The 14444-nt window shown below is 43.0% G+C and overlaps 1 pseudogene; it reads left to right on the plus strand.

Annotated features, from left to right (window-relative positions):
* The first annotated feature begins 3488 nt into the window (after positions 1-3488).
* On the plus strand, positions 3489-4258 carry LOC123863024 (large ribosomal subunit protein eL13-like; annotated as a pseudogene).
* The last annotated feature ends 10186 nt before the right edge of the window (positions 4259-14444 follow it).

Consider the following 14444-nt stretch of genomic DNA (forward strand, 5'->3'; position numbering starts at 1 on the left):
AAATTTGAATAATAGTGAAAACTTACATTTGTATAAAAATAATAGAGTTCACAGTTTGGAGTTCTTACTATGGGTCCGTCACCAAGTACTGTACATTTGTTATATCATTTATCTTCCAAGTAATTCTTTTTTTAAAAAAGATTTTATTTATTTTTTGACACAGAGAGAGACAGCGAGAGAGGGAACACAAGCAGGGGGAGTGGGAGAAGGAGAAGCAGGCTCCCGGCTGAGCAAGGAGCCTGATGCGGGGCTCAATCCCAGGACCCTGGGATCATGACCTGAGCCGAAAGCAGACGCTTAACGACTGAGCCACCCAGGTGCCCCCAAGTAATTCTAGTTATGCCCACTATTAGTGTCTCTGTTTTACAAATGAGGAAACTGAGGCTCAGAGCAGGGTTAAGTAACTTGCTGAAGGCTGCTGAGATTTTTAGTGGTGAAGCCTTTGAGTTGAGTTAGTTCATTCCAAGTTTGTACTGTTAACAGTAGATGGTTCGCCATTAGACCTTAGTTGGTTTTGTGTGTTTGTTTGAAATTAAGACTAGAACTGACTTAGACCACTTTAGAAATCTTAAAATCCTGGGAGAGAGGTATATGTTTCTTCTACTTCCTCTGTAGCCCTTTTTTTCTTTTAATTTTTTTGAAGTAAGTAAATAAAATAAAGTAATAAAGTAAATAAAATTATTTATTTGAGACAGAGAGAGAGAGCAAGAGCGGGGTGAGGGTGGAGGACAGAGGGAGAGGGAGATGCAGACTCCCCTCTGAGCAGGGAGCCCCACATGGGGCTCGATTCCAGGACCCCGGGATCATGACCTGAGCCGAAGCCAGACACTTAGCTGATTGAGCCACCCAAGCGCCCCTTTCTTTTTTTAAAAAACATAGTACTTATAGGGGTGCCTGGCTGGCTCAGTAGAGCATGCCACTCTTGATCTTAGGGTCCTGAGTTCAAGCCCCACTTTGGGTGTGGAGCCTACTTAAAATACAAAAATAAACTGCATTAAAAAGAAAGCACATAGTACTTATATACATAGAGTTTAAATTCTTACATAAATGAGAAAGGTACTGAAATGAAGAATAAGAAACTATGCACAAGTACAAATAAAGTTTTTATTGGATGTACTCGTATATTATACTTCAATGACCTAAAGTTGTATGAATTACTTCAAGTTCACGACTATGTACACCTAAATGGAATAAAGGAAAACAGCCACAATGGAACAAAAGTTGGTCTATAAATTGTGCTTTTTTTTGCTTTCCTGTTTTTAAACCTTCCCTTTTACTCTTTGGTGAGGGCAGAACGCTATCAGACAATGATACAGTTGACAGTCTGAGACTCAGCTGGACAGCATAACTAATTTAACAACTATGTCTTACGTGTCAGTTAAATGTCAGGACTGTGTTTTATATTTTGAGGATATAAGGCATGTACACCATCCTCAAGAAGTGTTCAGTTAGTGGGACAAACTGATATGATTCTTCATCCATTCCATCATTCCAGCAGTTTTTCATTTACCCAACAGATACTAAAATTGTGCCAGACAGGATGCTTGGTGCTGGAGTACAAGGGTAAGCAAGACAGAAAAGTCCTGCATTCAAGGAACTTGTATGCCTTGAGAAAGAAACAAAAGAATGACACACACACACACACACACACACATATATATATATAAAAATTCCTAATTGTGATATGTGTCATGAAAGAAACAGATAAGGGGTAGAGAGAGTACCAGCTGTAGGCAGGGATGGAGACATAACGTCCTTTAGATTGAGTAGTCAGGAAGGGTAGATGTGGATCAGTAGGGCCTTTTGCCTGGAAGTAATCAAACACCCACCAAAGATGGTGTAAACTGGGAAGACATTAACTCACCTAAAAGAGGTGTGGGCGTAGGTGGTAGTAGGGTTGGATCAATTTCCCCACTTGGTTCCTAGATGGTTGCCATAACTCCAGGCATCCTAAACTAACTCAACTATATGGAGGTCTTCTCCCTGCTGCTCCTTTTTTTTTTAATTTAAATTTTAGGTAGTTATCATACAGTGCAATATTAGTTTCTGGAGTAGAATTCAGTAATTCATCACTTACATACAACACCCAGTGCTCATCATAACAAGTGCCCTTTTTAATACCCATCACCCATTTAGCCCACTCCCCACCCACCTCCCCCCATTAAGCCTCAGTTTGTTCTCTATCATTAAGAGTCTCTCTCTCTCTCTTTTTTTTTTTAATATTTTATTTATTTGTCAGAAAGAGAGAGAGAAGAGCACAAGCAGGGGGAGCTGCAAGCAGAGGGAGAAGCAGGCTCCCCACCTAGCAAGGAGCTTGATGTGGGGCTGGATCCCAGGACCCTGGGATCATGACCCGAACCAAAGGCAGATGCTCAACCAACTGAGCCACCCAGGTGTCCCTCATTAAGAGTCTCTTATGGCTTGTTTCCCTCTCTCCTTTTTTTTTTCCCTTCCCATATGCTCATCTGTTTTCTTTCTTAAATTCCACGAATGAGTGAGATCATATGATATTTGTCTTTCTCTGACTGACTTATTATCACTTAGCATAATACATTCTAGTTCCATCCATGTCATTGCAAATGGCAAGATTTCATTCTTTTCGATGGCTGAGTAATATTCCATTGTACATACATACACCACATCTTCTTTATTCTTTCATCAGTCAGTGGACATTTGGGCTCTCTCCGTAGTTTGGCTATTGTTGATAATGCTGCTATAAACATTGGGATGCATGTATCCCTTTGAATCTGTATTTTTGTATCCTTTGGGTAAATACCTAGGAGTGCAATTGCTGGATCCCAGGGTAATTCTATTTTTAACATTTTGAGGAGCTTCCATACTGTTCTCCAGAATGACTGCACCAGTTTGCATTTCCACCAACAGTACAAGGGGATTCCCCTTTCTCCACATCCTCACCAATACCTGTTGTTTCTTGTGTTATTAATATTAATTAATATTAATATTAATTAACCATCCTGACAGGTGTGAGACGGTATCTCATCGTGGTATTTCCCTGATGATGAGTGATGTTGAGCTTCTTTTCGTATGTCTGGTAGCCATCTGGGTGTCTTCTTTGGAGAAAGTGTCTATTCATGTCTTCTGCCCATTACTTAACTGGGTTGTTTTTTGGGTGTTGAGTTTGGTAAGTTCTTTGTAGATTTTGGATACTAACCTGCTGCTCCTTTTTATCAGGGAGAATTATTTCCCCCAGAAATCCCAACATACTTCCCCAACTTCCCACTAACCGGAACTTGGTCACCTAGCTGTCCCTTACCCACCCCCCTGGGCTTACCATCATAGCCTTAAAACAGTGAAGGCTCAGAGTATGCTGGATCCAGGCCCCATTGGCAGCAGGCAGCACTCCAGGACTGCTCCCGCCCTGCCACAGAGGGGACAGGGCCGCAGCCTGGGCTCTGGGGACACCCAGCCAGAGCCCAGGGTTGGACAAGCTCCCCTCTCCCACACCCCCAGGCCCATAGGCAGCAGCCATGGAGCCCAGCCAGAATGGCATGATCTCGAAGCCTGGCTTCCACAAGGACTGGGGCAGCGGCACGTGGCCACATGGCTCAACCGGCCAGAGCAGAAGATCCGCAGATGCAAGGCCGGGGAAGCCCAGGCACACCCCGGCACCCTGAGCCCCGCGTCCTATCAACCCATCCGGCCCATCATGAGGTGCCCCGTGGGGAGGTATCACACCAAAGTGCAAGCTGGCAGGGGCTTCAGCTTGGAAGAGTTACGGGGAGGATGGCATCCACAAGAAGGTGGCCCGGACCATTGGGCTCTCAGAGGATCCAAGAAGATGGAGGAAGTCCTCGGAGCCCCTGCAGGCCAACAGGCAGCGACTGAGGGAGGGATGCTCCAGGCTCACCCTCTTCCCCAGGAAGCCCTCGGCCCCCAAAGAGGAAGACTACTCTGCTGAAGAACTCAGATGACCGGGTCGATCATACCCATGTAGAATGTCTATAAGAAGGAGAACGCCAGAGTCATTACAAAGAACGTCAGGGCGTTGGCCAGTCTTCCCATGGCCCATGCCAATACCTGACTCTTCAATTTTCAGGCCAAAAGGACCAAGAAAGCTCCAGAACAGGATGTTGAAAAGAAAAAATTAAGTGCCACTGGCAGCTTGGGATTAAAACAACCACAACCACAACCACAACCACAATCATCACCAGGACCACCACAACAGGCCGGTGCAGGCTCAGCCCCTGGGACTGGGGAAAGGGAAGCTGTCCACCCAACAAAATCAGTATTGTGCTAGCAGGCAAGAAGCAGAGAATGGTTGTTGGGAGGGTGGACAACAGTGTCTGGGAAACCTCTCTAAATTGGTGACCCTTGAACTGAAACCTGAAGGACAGGAATTAGTATGCAATGCAAGGGTGGGGTGGGGAGACACGGTCTCGGGAGAGCGGGGGGAAAAAAGCCATGCAAAGATCCTGAGGCACTGAAGAGTGCTGTGTGTGACACACAGGATACAATACAAGCTCTCAGTGCCTTTGCACGTGCTCCGCGGTTAATATGGAATGGTCTTCCCCAAAGCCCTGGCTGGCTTCCCCACCTTCTCCGAGGTTTTCTTCACAAGCCTCATGTAAAATTTGTACCTGCAACGTCTCATGTCTCATATCCCTCTAGTATGCTTTATATTCTCCCCCTTAAACTTACTGCTATTCAACATACTGTGTATTTCTTTTCCTACTACATATGGGCTTGCTCCGTAAGGGCAGGGATGCTGATCCATTTTGTTCACTGCTTTATTCCTATGACCTAGGACGGTGTCTAAGACATACGAAGGCCTCAGTGGATTTTAGATATTTTTCCGTTAGTAATTTAACATAGGAGAAGAAAGTCCAACTTACTATGGTTCATCCATTAAGCAGACAGTGGAAACAATAGTTGAGAATGATGAGCAGCTTTGAACTCAGTGTCTTCAACACCTATGTAATGAGTGTGCATTATTTCCTCTTTGTCCGTCCATGTTGAGAAGCACACTTTTCAAAAGAAAGTAGTATCACGGCCCATCACCCCCGAGGAAATGGAGTCAACCAAAGGTTTCACTATGATGTGTTTAGCTGTGGCTTTTTTTTTTTTTTTTCTTTTTTCCCTTCTTGGGGCTCTTGGTCTTCTTGACTCTTAGGATTATTGTTGGAAATAAAGTAAATTTTTTTTTGTATTTCTTTTTTAAAATTTACTATTTATTTATTTTAAGTGTTTATTTTAATTCCAGTGAATTACCATGCAGTGGTATTTTATTTTCAGGTGTACAGCATAGTGGAAACAAAGTATTTGAAAGTTATCAGCCATTATCATCAGTCATCAGATTTTACCTCTGTTATGTTCTTTCTTTTCTCCTTCTGGGAATCTAATCAAATATATGTTAGGACCTATCTATCCTCTATGTGCCTTACTCTATTTTTTATCTTTTTTTTCTTTTTATTTCTCCATGCTTCTTTGTGGATATTTCTTCTGATTTTCCAGTTCATTCATCTGTGTCTAATTTGCTCTTAAAACCATCCATCGATGGGGCGCCTGGTTGGCTCAGTCCTTAAGTGTCTGCCTTCGGCTCGGGTCATGATCCCAGGGTCCTGGAATCGAGCCCCACATCGGGCTCCTTGCTCAGTGGGAAGCCTGCTTCTCCCTCTCCCGCTCCCCCTGCCTGTGTTCCTGCTCTCGCTCTCTCTCTCTCTGTCAAATAAATAAATAAAACCTTAAAAAAAAAACCATCCATCAAGTTACCAATGTCAATTATTGTGTTTTTCAGTTTTAGCATTTCTATTTGCTTCCTTTTGAATCTTTTATGCTCATTTTTCTTTCCTGAAATTTTAAATCTTTTCTTCTCCCTTTAAACTAGTTAGATATCAGGGTGCCTGGGTGGCTCAGTCAGTTAAGCGTGTGCCTTCAGCTCAGGTCACGATCCCAGGGTCCTGGGATCGAGCCCCACATCGGGCTTCCTGTTCATCGAGGAGCCTGCTTCTCCCTCTGCCTGCTGCTTCCCCTACTTGACTCTCTCTCTGTCAAATGAATAAATAAAATCTTAAAAAAAAAAAAAAAAAAAAAACTAGGTAGGGGTGCCTGGGTGGCTCAGTGGATTAAGCGTCTGCCTTTGGCTCAGGTCATAATCTCAGGATCCTGGGATCGAGCCCCCTCATCGGGCTTCCCGCTCAGCGGGGCGGGGGGTGGTGTCTGCTTGTCCCTCTCCCTCTGCCCTTCTCCCCTGCCGTGGCTCGTGCTCTCTCTCTCTCTCTAAAATAAATAAATTAAATCTTGGGCGCCTGGGTGGCTCAGTTGGTTAAGTGACTGCCTTTGGCTCAGGTCATGATCCTGGAGTCCCGGGATCGAGTCCCACATCGGGCTCCCTGCTCGGCAGGGAGTCTGCTTCTCCCTCTGACCCTCCTCCCTCTCATGCTATCTGTCTCTCATTCTCTCTCTCTCAAATAAAAAAAAAAAATTAATTAATTAATTAATTAATTAAATCTTAAAAAAAAAAAAACTAGTTAGGGATGCCTGGGTGGCTCAGTTGGTTAAGTATCTGCCTTCGGCTCAGATCATGATCCCAGCATCCTGGGATCGAGTCCTGCATCGGGCTCCTTGCTCATCAGAGAGCCTGCTTCTCCCTCTGCTTGCCACTCCCTCTGCTTGTGCTCTCTCTCTCTGACAAATAAATAAAAGCTTAAAAAAAAACTAATTAGGTATTTAATTTTAGTCTGCATTATCAAACATTATCTACAGCCCCGGGAGATCTGTTCAACAGGCCCCGAGGCTCTGACACTCCATCTCCGCCTGTTCTCTCTGTGCAGAGGCTTTTCCTCACCTTGCTCAGGCTCTGCTAAAACATGCCAGGCGGCTCTCCCACGTGAAAACCCTTCTCATTCCACCTGGGCTCTGATACCCCATGCCAGGTTGCCCCCTCTACTCCCTGAGCACCCTCCTCACCACATTTGGGAAGTGACACCCTGTGGGTGGGTTGCCCCCACATGGATGCCCTTCTAACTGTTCTCGCACTGTGACACCCACGAGGGACACTCTCTCAACCACCATGTGGATGCCCTTCTCACCAGGCTCAGACCGTGATACCTTACTCTGGGCTACCATAACCCCCCACTTCCCTGTGCAGAGAAACGTCTCACCTGAGAGCTTCCGGAACAAATTGCTCAGGATAGGAGGGGAAGGGCAAGAAGAGAAAGAGAAACATTTAGTTTAAAAATCCAACGTGGGGGTGCCTGGCTGGCTCAGTGCGTGGAGCCTGCAACTCTTGATCTCAAGGTTGTGAGTTCAAGGCCCACACTGGGTGTGAGCCTACTTGAAAAATTAATTAACTAATTAATCAATTAATTAAAAGTCTACTCTGAAATATTTCTTTTTTCTTTTTTATTATTATTATTATTTTTTTAAAGATTTTATTTATTTGACAGAGAGAGCACAAGCAGAGGGAGAGAGAGGGAGAAGCAGGTTCCCTGCTGAGCAAGGAGCCCGATGTGGGACTCGATCCCAGGACCCTGGGATCATGACCTGGGCCGAAGGCAGCCACTTAACCGACTGAGCCACCCAGGCGTCCCATCTTTTTTTTTTTTTTTTAAGAGATTTTATTTATTTATTTGACAGAGAGAGACAGCGAGAGAGGGAACACAAGCAGGCGGAGTGGGAGAGGGAAAAGCAGGCTTCCCGCTGAGCAGGGAGCCTGATGCGGGGCTCGATCCCTGGACCCTGGGATCATGACCTGAGCTGAAGGCAGACGTTTAATGACTGAGCCATCCAGGTGCCCCGAAGTATTTCTTTTAATTGAAGACTTTTGGTTCTAATAAATTTAATGTAATTGCTGATACATTATGGGCTGACTACCCTTTGGTCAGTTCCACTCTTCTAGTGCCTATCATGTTTTCACTTTACTACTCTGGATGATATGCAAGGCCTCCACTCCTCTAGTGATGCACTAGAAATTAAACACACATCATTAATTTATCAAATATTAACCAATATATTTACCTTTTTAGGAGACTACCATTTCTCCACTCACAACTTACATATTATTCTTGTTAAATATTTAAATTCTGTATTTTAAAATCCCACAAGAGGAGCACCTGGGTGGCTCAGTCAGTGAAGCATCTGCCTTAGGCTCAGGTCACGATCCCAGTGTCCTGAGATCGAGCCCCACGTCGTCCTCATAGTTGAGCTCTCTGCTCAGTGGGGAGCCTGCTTCTGCCTCTCCCTCTGCCTGCCACTCCCCCTGCTTGTGCTCTCGCTCTCTATCAAATAAATGAATAAAATCTTTAAAAATAAATAAATAAAATAAAATCCCACAAGACAGGGGTGTCTGGCTAGCTCTGTCGGTAGAGCACGTGACTCTTGAACTCTGGGTCATGGGTTCAAGCCCTACACTGGGGTTAAGACAGTACTTTAAAAATAAGATCTTCAAATCCCACAAGACATTCTTGTTTTGCACCACTAATATTGAGAGTTTTCCACCAATTACCACTTTCTTTGCTCTTTGTGTGTGTGTGTGTGCGTCTGTGTTTTTTGTTTGTGTGTTTTTTTTGCAAATCGGGGTCATCTTTCCTTTGTCTGATATACATCTTTTACAATTTCTCAATTTTCTTTTTTAAAGATTTTATTTATTTATTTATTTGAGAGAGAGAGCACAAGCAGGGGGAAGGGCAGGCAGAGGCAGAAGCAGGCTCCCTGCTGAGCAAGGACTACCCCCCCCAACATGGGACTCGATCCCAGAACCCCAGGATCATCTCAGCAGAAGGCAGACGCTTAACCGACTGAACCACCCCGATGTCCCTTAGCATTTCTGCAGTTTTACTAAAGTGAGGTCTAAATGAGAATTTCTACTTATTTGTTGCTCTTGGGATTTCTTTTTTTTTTTTTTTAAGATTTTATTTATTTATATGACAGAGGGAGACAGCGAGAACAGGAACACAAGCAGGGGGAGTGGGAGAGGGAGAAGCAGGCTTCCCGCTGAGCAGGAAGCCCGATGCGGGGCTGGATCCCAGGACGCTGGGATCATGACCTGAGCCAAAGGCAGACGCTTAACGACCGAGCCACCCAGGCGCCCGCTGTTGGGATTTCCTTGGTTCTTGAATCTATGAATATGTATAATCATTTTGTGTAATTCGTAATCATTTTTCAGTTATTGCTTCTACTCTCTCTCTCATCCTTTGAGATTCCAGCTTATTGCCCATTTTCCCTCCTCCAGCCCCTGACAATCACCGTTCTATTGTCTCTTTATGATTTTTGACTACGTTGGGTACCTCATATAAATGGAATCAGATACTACTCGTATATGATTTGCATGTGTGTGATTGGCTTATTTCACTTAGTGTAATATCCACCAGGTTCATTCCTGCTGCAGCATATGTCCAACTGTCTAATTTTTCTTTTGTTGCCTTTGCTTTTGGTGTCATAGCCAACAACTCATTATCAAATCCAGTGTCATGAAGCTTTTGCCCCACGTCTTTAGTTTTCTCTCCTACATTGAGGTCTTCGATCCATTTTAAGTTAATGTTTGTATATAGTGGGAGGTAAGGATCCAAGTTCATTCTCTTGCATGTAGCTAGCTAGTTTAACCAACATCATTTGTTGAAAAGGCCGTCCTCTCCCCATTGAATAGCCCTGGCACCCTTCCCAAAACTCACGTCACCATATATGCAAGAATTTATTTCTGGGTTCTCTGTTGTTTCTCTTGATCTATACGTTTGTCTTTATGCCCATACCACACTGTCTTGAAATTAGGAAATGTGAGTTCTTTGGCTTTGTTATTGTTTTACAACACTGTTTTGGCTATTTGGGGGTTTGAGATTCTATATGAATTTTGGGATGGATTTTTCTATTTCTGCAAAAATCATCATCGGGAGGGGCGCCTGGGTGGCTCAGTCGTTAAGCGTCTGCCTTCGGCTCAGATCATGATCCCGGGGTCCTGGGATCGAGCCCCACATCGGGCTCCCTGCTAGGCGGGGAGCCTGCTTCTCCCTCTCCCACTCCCCCTGCTTGTGTTCCCTCTCTCGCTGTGTCTCTATCAAATAAATTTAAAAAAAATTTTTTTAATCATCATTGGGATTTTATTTTATTATGTTTTAAGATTTATTTATTCCAGAAAGAGGCAGGGGAGGGGCACAAGGAGAGGGAGAGAATCCCAAGCAGACTCTGCACTGAGCACAGAGCCCGACGAGGGGCTCGATCCCACAAACCCAAGATCATGACCCTAGCCAAAATCAAGAGTTGGACACTTAGCCAACTGAACCAACCTGGCACCCCCATCACTGATATTTTAATAGGAATCGCACTGGATTTGTAGAATGCTTTCGGTAGTACTGACATTTTAACAATATCAAGTCTTCCAAACCATGATCAACGGATGTGTTTCCATTTATTTATTTCTTCTTTAATATCCTTTAGCAATGTTTTTATAGTTTTCATTGTAAAATTCTTTCACCTCCTTGGTTTAGTTAATACTTAAGTATTTTTTTAAAAGATTTATTTATTTATTTTAGAGAGAGAGAGCTCGTGAATGAGCAGGGTGAGGGGCAGAGAGAGAGAGAGGGAAAGAAGCAGACAGTCCGATGCAGGACTCAATCCCATGACTCTGAGCTTATGACCTGAGCTGAAATCAAGAGCCTGAGGCTTAACCAACTGAGCCACCCAGTAATTTTTTTGATGTTATTGTAAATGGAATTGTAATTTCCTTTTCAGATTGTTCACTGTTAGTATACAGAGATGCAACTGATTTTTGTGTCTTGACTTTACACCCTGCCACTTTGCCAAAATCATTTATTAGTTAAAACAGTTTTATTGTGGAATCTTTAGGGCTTTCTATGTATGAGATCACATCATTTGCAAACAGAGATAATTTACTTCTTCTTTTCCAATCTGAATGATTTTTACTTCTTTTTCTTGCCTAATTGCTCAGGCTAGAACTTCTTGTACTGTGTTGAACAGAAGTGGTGAAAGCAGATATCCTTGCATTGTTCTTGATCTTAGAGGAAAAGCTTTCAGTCATTTGCCATTGAATATGATATTCACTGTGAGTTTTTAATGCTGAGGTGGTTTTCTTCTCTCCCTACATTATTTAGTATTTTCATCAAAGAAAAGTGTTCAATTTTGTCAAATCCTTTTTCTGCATCAATTGAGATGATCATGTGTGTTTTCCGATTGTTCCGTTAATGTGGTGTACCATGGGGGTGCCTGGGTGGCTCAGTTGTTAAGCAGCTGCCTTCAGCTCAGGTCATGATCCCAGGGTCCTGGGATCCAGCCCCGCATCGGGCTCCCTGCTCAGCGGGAAGCCTGCTTCTCCCTCCCCCACTCCCCCTGCTTGTGTTCCCTCTCTCACTGTGTCTCTCTCTGTCAAATAAATAAATAAAATCTTAAAAAAAAATGATGTCAGGCTTTTCCTGACAAAAATAAAGGTTTTGCTAATTGGCTTGACAAGAAGGACTGGTTTTGTCAATTTAAGTTATATGGCCAACATTTTCCATAACTTGAATGAGCTTAAATGTGTGGTTCTAAGGTCTAGATGAAAATACACCTAAAATGGGTGCCTGGGTGGCTCAGTTGGTTAAGCGACTGCCTTCGGCTCAGGTCATGATCCCGGAGTCCCAGGATCGAGTCCCACATCGGGCTCCCTGCTCGGCGGGGAGTCCACTTCTCCCTCTAACCCTACCCCCTCTTGCGTGCTCTCTCTCACTCTCTCTCTCTCAAATAAATAAAATCTTTAAAAAAAAAAAAAGAAAATACACCTAAACTTTGTGATAAAAGTATTTTACCAAAAATATTGTATTGTAAAAGTTTAATGAAATGAACAATAGTGTGATTTTCTGAAGCAGATCTGAGTAAACTGAGTGAAAGGAGATGCTTCTAAGTCCAAGGAATAGATGTCACAGTCTTTGTCAAGGATCAACACACTACGGCCCCACGAGGCCCAATTTGCCTGCCTTTCATGTTTTGATTCATTTTGTTGGTGGTAAAATACAAGGCTATTCACCATTTTAACCATTTCTTTTCTTTTTTTTTTTTTTTAAAGATTTTATTTATTTTATTCATGAGAGACAGAGAGAGAGAGGCAGAGGGAGAAGTAGGCTCCCCGCTGAGCAGGGAGCCCGATGCAGGACTCGATCCTGGGACTCGATCCTGGGACTCCAGGATCATGACCTGAGCCGAAGGCAGACGCTTAACCATCTGAGCCACCCAGGTGCCCCATTTTAACCATTTCTAAGTGCACGATTCAGTGGCATTTATTAACTATATATTCAGAGTGCTGTGCAACCATCACTACTACCCATTTCCTGAACTTTTTCAATATCTGAAACAAAAACTCTGCCTACCACCTATTTTTGTAAATGAAATGTCATTGGAACACAGCCATGCTCACTTATTTACATATTGTTTACAGCTGCTTTTTTTTTTTTTCAAGATTTTATTGATTTATTTGACAGAGAGAGACACAGCGAGAGAGGGAACACAAGCAGGGGGAGTGGGAGAGGGAGAAGCAGGCTGCCTGCCAAGCAGGGAGCCCGATGCAGGACTCGATCCCGGGACCCTGGGATCATGACCTGAGCCGAAGGCAGGCGCTTAAAGACTGAGCCATCCAGGTGCCCCGTCTACAGCTGCTTTTGAAATGCAATGGCAGGGCTGAGTAGTTGTGACATGGAACTGTGGCCTGCAAGCTTTAAGTATTTGTTGACTCTTTAGAGAAAATGTTTGCGGAACCCTAGTCTTTGATACATTGTAGAAAAGCCTTCTTGGTATCCTTCCCAGAAATTGATCAAGCTAATGACTTTAAGGACTGGTAAACAATCATGCAGTTTCCATTTCTTTTTTTCCCCTCAAAATTGAAGAAACTTAATCCACTTTTCACCTATAGATCAATAAATTTTTGATAGATCACTATGTGATAAATTTTGATAGATCAGTATAATCTGGAGAGCTAGGTGAGAACTATATTTCATCTCTAAACACTCCAGCATGCATATATTTTTTTAAAGATTTATTTATTTATTTCAAAGAGAGAGACGGGGGGGGGGGGGGAGAGGGAGAAAGACACGGGGAAGAGGGAGGGGCAGATGGAGAGGGAGAACAGCAGACTCAGGGCTGAGTGCTGAGTGGGGATCCCAGGATCCTAAGATCATGACCTGAGCCAAAATTAAGAGTCAGACACTTAACTGACTGAGTCACCCAGGCACCTCTCCAGCATGCATATTTTTCACAAGAGATCAATATTTGTCTAGGGTTCTTTTCTTTTGAGGGAAAATTTATAGTGAAATACACAGATCTTGTGTACCATTCCATAAGTGGTATGCATACATCTGTGTAAATGCAAATCTGTTTCAAACTACAGCTTATTACCATCTGCCCAGAAAACTCCCTCATGCCCCTGTTCCTCCACTCCCCTGAGACAACCAAGCCTGTTCTGTAACTTCATATATATTGAATCTTACTGTATACACTTTTTTGGATAAGACTTATTTCACTCAATATAGTGTTTGTGAGATTCATCCATAATGTTGCATGTACCAAGTTTATTCTATTTGGTTACTAGTTAATTAGTCAACTGTGTTATTGGTCCTTTCATATTTGAGTTGTAAGAGTTCTTTCTATTACTCTAGATAGATCTTTTTTTAATCAGATATATGATTTACAAATATTTTCTTGCTTTGTGTTTTTCATTTTCTTGTTGGTGTCCTTTGATGCACAGAATTCTTTTTATTAGTTTCCGGCATATAACATAGTGATCTGACAATTTTATACATTACACTATACTCTCCACAATAAGCATAATTACCATCTGTCACCATATAACGTTATTACAATACTATTGACTGTATTCCCTATGCTGTATTTTTTATCCCTGTGAGTTATTTATTTTATAACTGGATGTTTTTACCTGTTAATCCTCTTTACCTCAAAAGTTTTTATTTATTATTTATTATTATTATTATTTAAGTGGGCTCCATGCCCAAAGTGGGACTCAGACTCACAACCCCAAGATCAAGAGTTGCATACTCTACTAACTGAACTAACCAGGCACCCCACCTCAAAAGTTTTTAATTTTGATAAAGTCCAATTTATTTTTTCATTTGTTGTTCATGTTTTTGTCTAAGATTTCTTTGCCAACTCAAGGTCATGAAGATTTGCCCTCATATTTTCTCCTAAGAGTGTTGTAGTTTTAGCTTTTTTTTTTTTTTTTAAGACTTTACTTATTTATTTAATTGAGAGAGAGAGAGAGAGCGTGAGAGGGAACATAAGCAGGGGGAGTGGGAGAGGGAGAAGCAGGCTTCCAGCAGAGCAGGGAGCCTGATGCGGGGCTCAATCCCAGGACCCTGGGATCATGACCTGAGCCGAAGGCAGTCACTTAACCAACTGAGCCACCCAGGCGCCCCTGTAGTTTTAGCTCTTACATTGAGGTCTTTGACTCATTGTGAGTTAACTTTTGATATAGTGTGAGATAAGGGCCCAAC

This window comes from Mirounga angustirostris, unplaced genomic scaffold (genome assembly GCF_029215605.1).
Source record: "Mirounga angustirostris isolate CCGP_5_RB_7025 unplaced genomic scaffold, mMirAng1.0.hap1 SCAF_1, whole genome shotgun sequence".
In the NCBI taxonomy this organism is placed as follows: Eukaryota; Metazoa; Chordata; class Mammalia; order Carnivora; family Phocidae; genus Mirounga; species Mirounga angustirostris.